The 14,515-nt window shown below is 42.5% G+C and overlaps 2 protein-coding genes across 3 annotated transcripts in view; one reads left to right on the forward strand and one right to left on the reverse strand.

Moving 5' to 3' along the window:
• The window catches only part of acap1 (ArfGAP with coiled-coil, ankyrin repeat and PH domains 1), a 240,043-nt gene that overhangs the window by 118,457 nt on the left and 107,071 nt on the right, over positions 1–14,515 (reverse strand). The window lies entirely within an intron of this gene.
• si:ch73-335l21.1 (insulin receptor substrate 1-B) overlaps positions 1–14,515 on the forward strand; it is a 62,762-nt gene that overhangs the window by 26,369 nt on the left and 21,878 nt on the right. The window lies entirely within an intron of this gene.

Genomic DNA, 14,515 nt, shown 5'->3' on the forward strand with positions numbered 1-14,515 from the left:
ATGGATCACCGTTTTCCAAACCTTTAAAGTAAAACACACATTATGTCTTTAGATTCTGATGGCTTTTCAACAACGGCAAAAACGGAGTGAAAATTGGATTTAGCAGCTTTCCTGTTCTTCAATAGGGCACAGCTTTTGCAACAATAGGGGAAACTGTTGTAATTGTCCAAGTCTGCAGTTTCTCTGTAACTCTAGCGCTGTAATTTCATTGTATTTACCGGTATGTATTTTTTTTTTAATCATTTTTGCAAGAATCAGTTTCCTGTCTTGGGGAGACCACCACTGCTAAACAATGCCTCAGCAAAATTGTTGAGACGTTTCGTCATAGAAAAAATTCTCTTTCAACCACTGTCTGCAGAAAATGTTTCCTTCTGAGAAATAAACGCTTCCATGTAAAGCAGAAAAAAAAGCATCGTTTAACTGAAGATGTGGATTTATAAGCACCAGTAAAAAGGCGCTGTAACCTTCCACAGTAGGACTCTTGTGATAAACGCTTCCTGCCGGGCCTCGCCGTTTATGTAGCACTGCTAGCTTTCATGATTTGTACTGTAAGTTGTGTTGGAGTTAAAACCTCCTGCCCAGGTCTTTGCGGTAAACATTTCACAGCCCAGCTCAGCATTTGGATTTAATAAAGAAGCATTAGCAAAAATTCACCCTGGGTTTTTGTGGCGAGCGCTTCAACTCGGAGCCTCTAAAGTTGTTTTTTATAGATTCCACAGATGGAAATGAACAATCAGACTCGCTTCCATTCGTCTCAGTGTTGGATTTATAGGGAAATGATGGGCAGGTTGGATAAAGCAGGAGGGTTTTCTGTGTGTGTTTTAAATAGAAACACTAGCAGGCTACCACGGTGGGACCATATGGGCTCTGGCTGTTGGGAACGTCAGCGGGGGCAGCGTGGGGGAGAATGTTACACATTGGCTGTGAATGTTGAGATGGGGCCAGTGTTGCACTCACACAGCTCTCAAATGCCTGTGTACAGTGTTCCCCCCCTGCTTTCATTCCTGCCTCCCCCTCTTTCCTCCTCCAATAAATGATCCTTTTGTTTGAGCGTTTGCCGCGGTGGGCTGGCAGGCCTCGACGGGGCTTAGTCCCAAGACCAGGGGACTCTCCTGAGACGTTTGTCCTCTGCAGCCTGTAATTTTCAGTTTTGCTGTTGTGCTTCTTTTCCCGTTTTTATCTTTATTTCTGTTTTGATTTGGCTTGCTTGTCTTTATCTGTGCTTTAGTGCTTGTCCTCGTCTGACATCAAGGCTGGTGGATTTTTGGGATTCCTTCCCTCCCTTCTGTACGATACTCATTCTATTGTTCAAGAACGTCTTTATCCTCCTCCTCTTTCACACTCAGTCCATTCCATAAAAGAATTATGCACAAACTTGTCAGATTCTCTGCTCTAAAGAAGAAAGCAGGAATGTAGACTGAGCACGCTGAGATGCTCCATAACAACGCCTTTCTGCTACTCCACACAAAAATACAGGTTGGAAATGTATTTGCATGGGTTTTTATGATCCACTTTAATTACAGGGGATTTCTTTTCCCCCTGCAGCTATAAGCTTGTACGGGAAAAGACCGTCTGTATGTCTCAGAGGCGCTCTCTCTTGGCTCTGAAGGCCAAAGGCTAAAATTGAACATCAGTAGTGGGACGTGTGCCAGAAACAGTCCTATTGGACAGTGATTACATAACTTGTGAAAGTAACCTCATGGTGCAAATGTTGAGGGAAAGCACAGTGAACTGGTTCACCCCGAGTCCTGAGGAGAAATCTAACAGATGTTTTAGTCTAAAGAAAACATTTTATTAGACTGTTTGGAGTAAGCAGCAAGGGTGTTTATGACGGGGAATGATCTGGGGCCTCATTTATCAAGCTTGCTTACGCACAAAACGGGGTCGGAAAGCTGCGTAAGCAACTTTCCACGCAAACTTTGGGATTTATGAAAGAAACTTTAAGTTGACTGGACCTGGCTTACGCACATGTTGGACATGGAGAGCACCTGCAGTGCTGCTGCTGAGAAGATACAATTATGAAATCCTGCAGCTTTATCACTTGTACCGCTTCGTTTTCACACAGAACAAGACCCCCCACACACGCACGCACGCACGCACACACACACACACACACACACACACACAGGGTCCGAAATTAAATTTTTTACTCACCGGCCAAGTTGGCTGGTAGATGATGAAAATCTACCGGCCAAGCATATTTTTTACCGGCCAAAATTCTAAATGATTTAGATCTACCTAAAGCATGTTATTCTATATTATGTTGATTCCAAACAGAGTGACAAAATAATTAAAACATCAATTAATAAGGAAAACAACTATTTTGTCATTTTTACTATTTATTTATTTATTTTTAGAGATGTTTTTATGAACTCTTTCATTGAAATCTAGTCAGACTCCTTGTTTTCTCTGTCCATGAAGTCTGGCCTCCTGCTTCTGACACCGTCTTTGTGCCAAAGCATTTCAGCCTCATTTGGGTCCTAGTCCTTGATCTCTGGAGAACACAGCTGCAGCATGAGAATATCTGAAAGTGTGTCAGGGCTAGGGTTGTCACGGTAACCGGTGTAGCAGTAAACCCCAGTAAAAAAGTTGACAATAATAATAACAGTCTTGTTTAAAAAAAATTATCTCGGTGGATTACCGTGGCTGTGGTGTAGGCGCGGTGACCCTTACCAGCCACCGTATCATCTGGAAGTTGCCGGCGGCACATGCGCACAAAGCTGAAATAATGGCAGGAGGAGACGGCAGCACTTGGGACATTTATTATCCCTCAAAGAAGACAAAGTCGGAAGTATGGGCATTTTTTGGATATTTGAAGAATGCCGAGGGACAGTTGTCTGTGAAAGGCAGCAACGCTACGTGGCCATCATAATGTAGCCATTGTCTCACGACTCCGCCGTCTCCGGTTCGCCACTTTTCACAAAATCTTCTGGTTGCCACTGGTCCTGGTGGTTTTTCTTCCAGTTCGACGAGTTTTCTTTTGGAAGGCTGGCTGACTCCAGTTAAAAAATGCCACATTTCACCGCTAGTTTTAACACGACGCTAACTGCTAACTTGATAAATTGATTGAATGGGATAGGTGGAAATGACGTTGGATGCGGCGTTCACGTTTCGCGTACGTTTGTGTACGTTGCATGCAGGCGGGAGGAGTATCAGAAATCCTTGGAAGATTACTGATAAACAACTAATTTGGTGCAAACATTTACTCGCCAGGTGGCAGGTAGAGCTCAAAAATTTACTCGCCAAATGGAGCAATTTACTCGCATTTGGCGAGTGTTAATTTCGGACCCTGCACACAGCCTGAAGCGCAGAATACGGAATGCAGAAATCAGCAGGGGGACAGATTGAAACAGAACATCATGCGTCTGTGAAAGTGTGTGTGTCCTGTCACTGTGACCCGATTGATCATGCGCCCTGGCTACTTGGACAAGGGAGATCTCCGTTTGGCTGACTGCTTAGTGCACGTTACTTTCACCTGGGAGTCTGGGGATCGAATCCCGATTGGACCATTGTTTTATATCCGCCACAGATCTCTCTCTGAAGAACTCAACATTGACGGCTTCAGCAACGCTGTGCCACTCTGTGGATTTTCTCTTATTTGTTTTGCAAAAACACTTCCTTTCATTTCTCCACCTCACCCACAAGTACCTGAATTTCTGCTTCTGTGTAATAGCGCTTCCTTGATCTGCCTTGATCTACGGTCACCATCGTCATTGGCGGAGCGCTGCAACAGCCGGCTTATGTATATGCATGAGAGCCACAAGGCACTTTGCATTGACTATTTATGGCAGTAAGTGGGCGTGGTGAGGGTGGGATGTGACTAAAAAGCAGCTGAGAACCTTTCTAGATAGTCTCTGATTTATGAAGCGGAGACTGCGTGCAGCTGTGCGAACTCCATGTTTGATAGATCACAAACCTACTTGGCATAAGTACTTTTTTTTTGCTGAGCTTAAGTACGGTTTTAGTAAGGATTCTATGCTATGTTTGATAAATGAGACCCCAGCTCCATAAACTGCCTCAAGTTTGCCAAACTAACACAGCACCAGGATGTAGATTTACCTCATGATGACAAAAATGCTTTCAACTAAAATATCCAACTGGTCCTGGTTATGCCAAAAATACTGATGATTAATTGTAGAGGTGAGGCTGTTTTCTTTTCCCAGTGCCTTAAACATTGTGAAATGCCAAGGTTGTTCGGTAAAATAAAAATGGAAAATTTTAGACACCCACTGCTTTCTGATCAGGAAGCTAGAAGAGCTTAATACATACAAATATATTCATTTGAACGTTTTTACTTGCTTTTTGAAAAACTAGGCCATCTTCGTTGCATTAATTTAAAGAAACTCAATAGATGTACTGTAACATACTTCAGATACCATGGCATCTTTGTAAGGGGTCTGATAGTACTAAGAGACTACTCGCCGACTAGAGGGGGACGTACTGACTGGTGGACATGAGGGAAGGGGTGGGCTAGGTAGAGTGAGTTAGTAACAGACTTATGAAACCGTAAAAAAACCCACATTAACATTCCCTTTGGCCCCCCTTATAAATGCATGTGTGTATACATACTGTCATGTTTTGTTGGGCTGCAAAGTAAAATAACCCTAAATTGTGTTTATAATCCTAAAAACATCCAGAAGTTGCTTAGAGACGGTGATAATCGTCTGAACAATAGCACTTGAATCGTTTTTTCACCTGCAGAGAGACACAGTCTGGGTTTGTGATGCAACACTAGTCTGAACAGACAGCCGTAGTGATGTTATGCAAAAGCCAGCCACGTGGATGGGATGTGACCTCTGAAGGGGGTCAGAGGCAGCGCACTGTATACATGTTTATGTATGAGGGTGAATGTGGACACATTAGTTTATCTGTTTTGTTTTGTGCCAGAGGCACAATGCTTCTGCCAGCCCAGTGACTCGCAGCTCAGCCCTTACTAATGCAGAGTGTATACAGATGTGGTGCCGGAACAGCAGGGCTGAACATGTGGAGGCTAAAATCCAGACGTCATCTGCAGCTCTGAGTCCTACGGCGTTTAATTTAAGCCAGTTGGGTTACTTTAGGAATTTAGAAGTTCTACTTTTAATTAACCTTCCTTGTATTTGTTTAGCGTGACCTCTTTAAGGTGAGGGGTGACTGAATTAGGAGATCAGCAGTCAGAGCAGTTTCATAACACTTATTAACCTCACAGATGTTTGTGTTTTGGTCTTGTTTGAAAAACAAGACCAGGTGGGTGGGTGGTACAGCCCTGCATCTCACCATTATATAATTCATATTAAGATGGAAATTAGCTCAGAAATCTCAGCAATGCAAAGGCGACTTTGCTTCATTTGCCTAATTACAGCGTTACACAACAGATTTACCCCAAAAGGAAGCTGTGTTGGTCACACGAGGGCAGCCTGAATCCTTCAAGAGGCTCAGTGTTTAGTTTTATATTTCTAACATGTGTTTAGATTTCTCAAAATGTTACAAAAGCATATCCAATCAGGGCCCTGCTAGAGATGGGGTGGTGTGTTTTTATTTGAAGCCAAGGATATGTCCTTCTCTGAAGTCCAGTTTTCTTTGTTTGGGTGGTCCGCTCAGAGAGGTGACACACTTGCTCCCCACACAGCAACAACTCCCTTCTGTTTGGGTTTTGGGGGGAGTTCTGAAGGTTACACATGCGTATTTTCTTGTCCCGTGTTTGTGAAACCGCCTCATGGCCGGATCATGTGATGAGATCATCTCACAGCGTCGTTTTTCTCCCAGCTCCTTTCGCCTCCGTCCAATTAGGCAAATCCAAGGCCTAGAGGAGTAATCCGGGTTGATTACTGAAAAGCGCACAGCTTTGCGACAGATGATCGGGCCGCTGAACAGCACAGTGAAAACCAGTTGGCCGTCTCAGATTAATATTACAAACGGGGCTTTAGGCAGAGAGCAGCTGCAGGTCCACGGACAGTGACAACCGGTCCCATATCTCTATTGTTGACTCACTTTCTATGGTTTTACATCTTTGACATTACACAGCTGCTGTAGAATGTTGTGATGAATGGCTTTTGCAAAACAATTAGAAATTAGATCTCCACTGTGTTAGTGTATTGTCTGTGGGCTGGCATGCAGCTTCTGTCTTAATAGAGCTCTCCTCTTTCATTGAGCTGCAACTGGTTGGAAACCAAAAAATGGTAAAATCGATGCAAATTTTCAGTTGAAATCACACTGGAGTGGTGCGCGCATCGCTTTTGCTGCAAGCTCTAACCACGGCTTTCCACAGGATTCGTCAGTAGCACGTTACTGCAGCAGCACGTCTTGCTCGCGTAAGCTGCTGCTTGGCCCTTCCCACCAGAGATGCGAAGCAGCAGGGGAGCAGCTGTCATCGACCGAGCACGAAGTCACACGAGTGACTTCGTCAGTAAACACAACAACAAGCAGGAGAAAACTACAACATGGCTCCAAAAGGTTTGTGTTTTATGTTCTGTCCGTTTTATAATCGCCAATACGGACCTGAAAAACAAAGGAGACCGCTAGCTAGGTGATAACTTCTCACGGGGCCGCACAGTTAGTAACTGTTTTTAAAAGTAAATCAACCGGAAGGCAGTACGTTTCTTTATTCTGAAAATCTTGGGAGCTTCTCTCCATTTCCGCATCCGATTTCCTGTCTTTCCTTCCCCAAAAATGTCGAAATTGACCCGTTTCAGAGGCGTCACGCGTAGAAAATAGAACCAGCGCGTAAAGGCCGCGACATGCTGCTCCTGAGACTCGGCCGACTCGTGCTGCTGACAGCTCCAGTGGAAAAGGTTCTGTTGACCACAGCGGTTCCTATCAGCAGCTATGACGTGCTGCTGCAGTAACGTGCTGCTGACGGCTCCTGTGGAAAGCCGGGGTAAGAGAGGTATCATTGTGGACAAGTTCCCACCGTGTTTATAATGTTTGTGTCCTGACCATGAATGATGGTTGTATGGAGTGACAGACGGTCCAAAGGGGTTGGATCATGATAAAAAAAAAAGAAGATGATCTTGGATCCAAGTGGATAGAAGGAGCCTCCTCCATTGTCTGGTTCATCTCATTCTTAGAGAGAAGACAAGCTCCCATCTTTAAAGGGGAGCTTGGAGCAGAGCCACTGCTCCTGTACACCAAAAAGATTCCACCAAGGTTGTTTAGACATCTGATTAGGTCGTCTCCCGGTTGCCTGTCTCTGAACGGGTTTCCAGGCACTTCCAACATGGAAACCAGTGCTGGAGGGAGAGAGAGCGTTTGTCCTATCTGACCTTTGGGGAGAGGGATGGCTCGGCGTCCTTCCTGACCCCGGTATTCCTCGACTCAACCCTGGACAAATGGAAGAAAATAGATGGATGGAAGCTCACAAGTCCGACAACATGAGGGCAAAGCCGTCTGATTCACTTTAGAGGGAAACTTTCCTCAGGTTGCCGCTTGATGCAGCTCTTCTACGTATTTGCTTTCATAACTTTATTGTGTTTATTTTGAGAGCTGTTGACACTCGAAAGTTTGAAATCAATAAATGGAAAATGGGTGACGCTTCTTCTGGAGTGTTTTTGTAAAGCTAAGAGAAAACGGGAAGATGAGTTCTGAGTAAAAATACTCAAACATGAAAGAATCTTTTTGGATCATCCAATGGAAGATGGAAGAAAAATATTAAAGGATAGAAAGAATTTTACGCATTTGTTGCCGTGGTGATTACCAGTGACGAAAACTCACTTGTTTCTTTAGCACTTTTCCACTCCTCCGCTCCCAACAGACCATTTGTGCGTCTTTTGTTTTACGCTTTTTCTCCCAAGACCTTGACCAGGTTGAGTTATCACCTCCCACCACAGTTTTTAGAGTACACACACACACACACGTCCTGCTGCGTGGATTCTGCTTGGTCTCGCTTTCCCATTGAGGAGAACAAAATGTTTATGCTATAAATAAATCTGACTTTGAGAAAGTATTCAGACAAGTGCGGCTTCACTAGAGCTCATCACACGAAGCAGAGTAAGGATGTGTTTGTTACTGATCTACAGAAATACCTCTGACATCTTTACATTCATACACAAAACCATTTATAGATTAGTTTCTAAGTACTTTTGTCTGTAGTTGCAGTATAAAATTACACAGAAAATCCTTAATAATAAAAATAAAAGCCATTACAGTAGAAATACACAGTTTGAGATTTAATGATTATTCTACCAATGTGTTTCTGTTTTTGTCTTTGCTATCTTTCTCTCTGCAAGGCAATAATGATGTAAACGTTTTATTGGTAGATCTAGATTTTATTAGACTGATTATGAAGTAAAATGTGTCAGATATGACATTTCCTACGTAGCATTGCAAGTTTATTTGTGTATTATGCATTAGAGGTGGACGGAAGTTTTAGACATCCTGATGTCGTTATCCAGCACCAATTTAGTCTTTTTCTTTTGGGTCGAGAGGGCTTAGAAGAACTTGGGACATTTAAATAATCTGTGGAAGATTGTTGTCCTTTAAAGAAGTAAATAATAGAGCTGTAGGGATGAAACCGTTAACGGTTTTAACGTTTATCTTAGTTCAATTTACAGTGAAACCACATTCAGTGGCTGTGGATGAGCTACGGTATGAGTTACGGACGGCGTCCCAAACAAAATTACGTGACTTTCACACATCAAAATCCGCTTTTACCAATTTATAAGGTGAGTGACTTTATTTGATCATAAGTCTTGACTTGACTGAGTATTAAAATGTAGAAAACAATTAAAACAATGTAACTGAACAACATAAAGTCAAAGAAAAGGTCTTTTTAAAATGTTGGAACTTCATTTTTAGGTATTTCAGTGAGTTCCCTTAAAAGGGTGCCAGTCTGCTCATGTCGTGAGGGAAAATGTGGATTTACCCGGTCATCGGCGTCCGCTCACATCTGTACAACTAATGCTAATGTCGCTAACTTCTGTGCTTGCTGTGGTCTTTGAGACGAGGCGTTTTGGTGGTTTTTCTCAGGACTTGCTTGTTAAATTCTTGATGCTGTTGTAACTGGAGCTCAAGTGTTCTCATATACTTGATAACAACTGATAGTTTACTGTTGAGTTTAAAGAGTTCAGCTGCCATTTTTTTTGTTTCCGTACTGCAAACTGAGACTTATATTCCTTTAAAAACCCTTCACCATAAAGGCCTGAGGCTAATTTATTATTACCACACAAAAACATCATTCAAACACAACAAACCTAACGCTGGGTGCATCATGTTTTCATCCTGCAGTCAACTTGTTACATATTTGTTCTTTACACAGCAGATATATATGAATGTATAGTCTGGCCACGACCCATAGACAGATCTCAGTCAGGGGTGGAATCTACGGTTGTCTTTCAAACTGTCTCTGCATGCACATGCTATTAGACAATGAACAAAGTGGCGTACTCACCTCTAAATATGTCAGTCAACGGGGCAGTCCACTATACGCTGTCGAAGATGCAAATACATCTTTTTGATCTAAACGAAGGACTTAAGTACCTCTATCTGCTCTTGACTCAAATGAAAACCTAAGTCCTATAGAGCAGTCGCCATCTTTGTTGTCCTGCTCCATCACCTCATCCCACCCACCCACCAAACAGATAGAGAGCTGTGATTGGACAATAAAACAGATGTGATTTGCATAACACAATACTGCTCAGGCTAATGGTAGACCTGCTGAGGCTCCTATGGAGCATGACCAGACAGACATGCCAAGCAAAATCATTTAGCTTCTGCTACTGTCTGTCTAGATTTCTAGGCTAGGACATCTCTACATCCGTTATCTTTTTTCTCCAGGTTTGTCCCTCTGTCTACTGACCTTTTATAGAACTCAGTAGTTTGGGATCCAGAGCATAAATGAGCAGCTCAGTTTCAGCAATTAATCTCCTGATTTCCACCATCGATAAAAAGACTTAGCTGGAGCTTTAGTTGCTACCTTGAGGATTTCTTGACAGGACTTCAGTTGTGTTCCTTTATTTTGTGTGTGTGTTTGTGTGTGTGTGTGTCTTTGGTGGGCAGCCCAGTTGAGCGAACGGTAATTAGGTAGTAAAACCTGGACTAATGGGCTCAGTACTCTGGTCATGTTTTGACTGACTAGTGCCTTATTCACATGCATTTGGCACGCAGACACTCAAGAACTTAGAGGCAGGGGAGTGAATTGTATCGGCAGCTTGGCCAGTCGAAGAGGCGCCGCTGGACAGGCTGTGTGTGTGTGTGTGTGTGTGTGTGTGTGTGTGTGTGTGTGTGTGTGTGTGTGTGTGTGTGTGTGTGTGTGTGTGTGAGAGAGAGAGAGAGCTCTTTAGCATTGAACTTGTCTTTGGATTTGACAGACAAGCGTATTTGGTTCACCACACCTGTGCATACTTTACTTCTCACTTCGAGCTCTGTAGTTACGCCTCGAGAACAACATCTTGATTTGTTTGGTTTACACGTTAGCATGACAACACACATAAATCACACACTCGGGAGGTTTCTTCACTCACAAACACATCAGCAAAGCCACGTTTTAGGAAGCGGAGAACAGCCAGAAACTTTTCAGCCTGTGTCTAAAGTAGCCTTCACTCTCGCACACCTACTTCGTCTTTTCTCTGAAATGTTTTGCTCATTCGGTCCCTAACAAAGCCCCTCTGCCTCCTTTCTTTACCCTCCATACTCTTGCTTCTCTTCCTGTCTGTTCATCTCCTCCCACTGGACTTTTTGTTTGTTCTTTTCCTTTATTCAGACATTTTGCTCTTTTTTTCCCACCCTCATGTTCTGAGGATTTTTCACTTGAGCGGTGCGGTTTGAAGAAACGAACAAATGACTGGAATCACGCTGAGTAGCTTAATTCATTAAAATCAACACTATCTTGTGAAATGCTTCATGCTTTGACTTATTTATTTATTGTAAACTTGCTGAGGTGAAGTTTTATTTTGGGTAGAGTAAACAAGACGTAGAGTGTTATCTTTAGACGTGTAAGTGGCTTTTAATCAAGCTTTGTGTGTAAAGAACAGATTAGAGTCTTGGCAGCATTAAAGCAGAATTGGAATCGGAAGTTTTTATTTTCTTTTATTCAGTTTATTTGAAACAATTTCAAATATTTAGCTGCAAGTTTCAGAAAAGTTGCATTGTTTTTTTGTTGTTTTTTAAAAAAATTTGACGAGCAATTTGGCGCATTGACACACTTCCTTTGCAGTTAGAGGTGCATCCTCTGACTGTGTGTGTGTGTGTGTGTGTGTGTGTGTGTGTGTGTGTGTGTGTGTGTGTGTGTGTGTGTGTGTGTGTGTGTGTGTTTGCTAGGCGACATGCCAGCTCCGTGTGTGAGTGTGATCCTGGCTACAGAGCTCTGATTGTGTGCTGTGGTATGGGATCTACAGTCAGGTCCATAAATATTGGGACATCGACACAATGCTAACATTTTTGGCTCTGTACACCACCACAATGGATATCAAATGAAATGAACAAGATGTGCTTTAACTGCAGACTGTCAGCTTTTATTTGAGGTATTTACATCCAAATCAGGTGAACGGTGTAGGAATTACTACAGTTTGCATATGTGCCTCCCACTTGTTAAGGGACCAAAAGTAATGGGACAGAATAAGAACCATAAATCAAACTTATGCATTTCAATACTTGGTTGCAGTCAATTACAGCCTGAAGTCTGGAACACACAGACATCACCAGACGTTGGGTTTCATCCCTGGTGATGCTCTGCCAGGCCTCTACTGCAACAGTCTTCAGTTCCTGCTTGTTCCTGGGGCATTTTCCCTTCAGTTTTGTCTTCAGCAACTGAAATGCATGCTCAATTAGATTCAGGTCAGGTGACTGACATCAGGTGATTGACTTGGCCATTGCAAAACAGTCCGCTTCTTTCCCTTCAAAAACTCTTTGGTTGCTTTTGCAGTATGCTTTGGGTCATTGTCCATCTGCACTGTGAAGCGCCTTCCAATGAGTTCTGAGGCATTTGCTGAATATGAGCGGATAATGTTGTCCGAACCACTTCAGAATTCATCGTGCTGCTTTTGTCAGCAGTCACATCATCAATAAATACAAGAGAACCAGTTCCACTGGCAGCCATACATGCCCACGCCATGACACTTCCGGCACCATGCTTCACTGATGAGGTGGTATGCTCAGGATCATGAGCCAACGGTTGTGAAGGGTGTTTTCTTCACCAGGGAAAGGATTCTTCCGTCATCCACCACAGTTGTTTTCCGTGGTCTTCCGAGTCTTTTGGTGTTGCTGAGCTCACCGGTGCGTTCCTTCTTTTTGAGGATGTTCCAAACTGTTGTTTTGGCCACGCCTAATGTTTTTACTATCTCTCTGATAGGGTTCTTTTGTTTTTTCAGCCTAATGATGGCTTGCTTCACTGATAGTGACAGCTCTTTGGATCGCATCTTGACAGTTGACAGCAACAGATTCCAAATGCAAATAGCACACTTGAAATGAACTCTGGACCTTTTATCTGCTCATTGTAGTTGGGATAATGAGGGAATTACACACACCTGGTCATGGAACAGCTGAGAAGCCAATTGTCCCATTACTTTTGGTCCCTTAACAAGTGGGAGGCACATTTACAAACTGTTGTAATTCCTACACCGTTCACCTGATTAGGATGTAAATACCCTCAAATAAAAGCTGACAGTCTGCAGTTAAAGCTCATCTTGTTTGTTTCACTTGATATCCATTGTGGTGGTGTACAGAGCCAAAAATGTTAGCATTGTCCCAATATTTATGGACCTGACTGTATGCTGGGCTCAGAGTGTGTCAGGCGCTGCCTTAAAGAACGGCGTTGCCACCCACCAACGCTCTGAGGTTACTGAGTGCATGTGAGGAGGAGGAGGGACTGCCTCCCTTCTTTCACACACACTCATTCTTATTTGTGTCCCTCCCTTCTTGTACGCTCTCACAGGAAAGCAGTTAAGCGTCCCCCTTTTTTGATTTTGTGAATTTATTCTCTTCTGTTTTCTCTCTGAGCCATTAGTTATTTAATTTTTATTTAATTTCTCGCCTTCACACGCAGCCGTTTCAACTCTTCAGGTGTGTGTGTTGACGTGGTCACCATGTCCCCTCCTTGATCTGTGTGTGTTCTCAGCTCAGCCCCGATGCTACCTCTGTAACCGGGTTTGTCTGTAAAGCGCTTAGAGCCGGTGGGAGAGCCGTAAGCTGATTAGCGTCCACTAACGAACCACTTCTTACGTCTACGTGTTCTGTCTGCGAGCTAGCGTGTGGTGACGTGGGATATTTGGGTTGCGTGCATTGCTACTTGAGCTGCGATGAGAGGAGGTCAGAGTTCATCTCAGGGCTGGGTGAAGTGCTGACAATCCCAGCAGGGTAAGAATCTGGTCCCATCAGGCTGGTCTAGTTATTCTCACAAGAACAGAGACTTGTTCACTTCTCACCCACTTGGACCTTCTTTGTTAACCCCAGCCCCGAGTAGACAGTTTGAATTGGGTCAAGTTAAGCCAATTTTAACGAGACGAACCAATTGGAGGACCTGCTGGGCTCAGTTTTTGGAAGGGCCGATGCTCACACGCTGCCTGGTTATTGGAATAAATCCTTCTGACAGTCCACTTAATACAATCACGTTTTTTATTTTTTTACTTTAATCAAATGACACGTTATTCGCATTTATTTCAATAATTTGAGGTTTTCTCACGTCACTTCGGAGTTTGCCCCCCTTTCAGGAGTTATGTGTGATTATCTTAGAAATCTGTAAAAGTGATAATCTTGTACTGTGATATAATGTAGACAATACTTTTTATTTTTAAGCTAAGCCCGCTCCCGTCCTGTAGAGCCCCATGAAATTTTAATTGACCACCACTCAGCATTAGCCAGTAGTGTTAGACATCCTGTTACATACTGATGTGAATCACAGCGCAGGTGTGGACCTAAACTGATGCAGACTTGGCAGCATTTCTCATAGACCTGTAAGATATCTGTAAATGTATATATATATATATATATATATATATATATATATATATATACATATATATAAATATAGATATATATATAAATACATATATATAAATATATATATATATATATATATATATATATATATATATAAATATATATATATATAAATATATATATATATACATATATATAAATATATATATATATACATATATATAAATATATATATATATATATATATATGAATAACCACATAACGTGAGAATAATGATTGTAAAACTATGTATTTAAGCTCTGTTGGCCGGCTAGAGGTGCGTGTTCACGAGCTACAGGCGTTGCTTCGAGCCATAATCATGGAAGTAGGGAGAGGGGTTTAAGGTGCAGTAGTACGCCTCTAGATGGCGCCCTCTGACAACTCAAACTAAGTAGACCTTTTATAAAACATATAAAACATTTAAAACTTTAATAAGAGTGTTTTTTAAAACTTGTTAAACCATAGGCTTTGGTATCAGAACTAGGCTGTAACTGTTGGTGACAAAACTGAGAAATTTGTTGCTAAAACCATGTATGGAACTATTTTTCTATGTGTCCTGGTCACATGGTCACTAGGGTTGTCACTGTGTGAAAATTTAACCTCACAGTAATTGTGACCAAAATTATC

The sequence above is a fragment of the Nothobranchius furzeri genome, chromosome 2 (genome assembly GCF_043380555.1).
Source record: "Nothobranchius furzeri strain GRZ-AD chromosome 2, NfurGRZ-RIMD1, whole genome shotgun sequence".
Classification (NCBI taxonomy): Eukaryota; Metazoa; Chordata; class Actinopteri; order Cyprinodontiformes; family Nothobranchiidae; genus Nothobranchius; species Nothobranchius furzeri.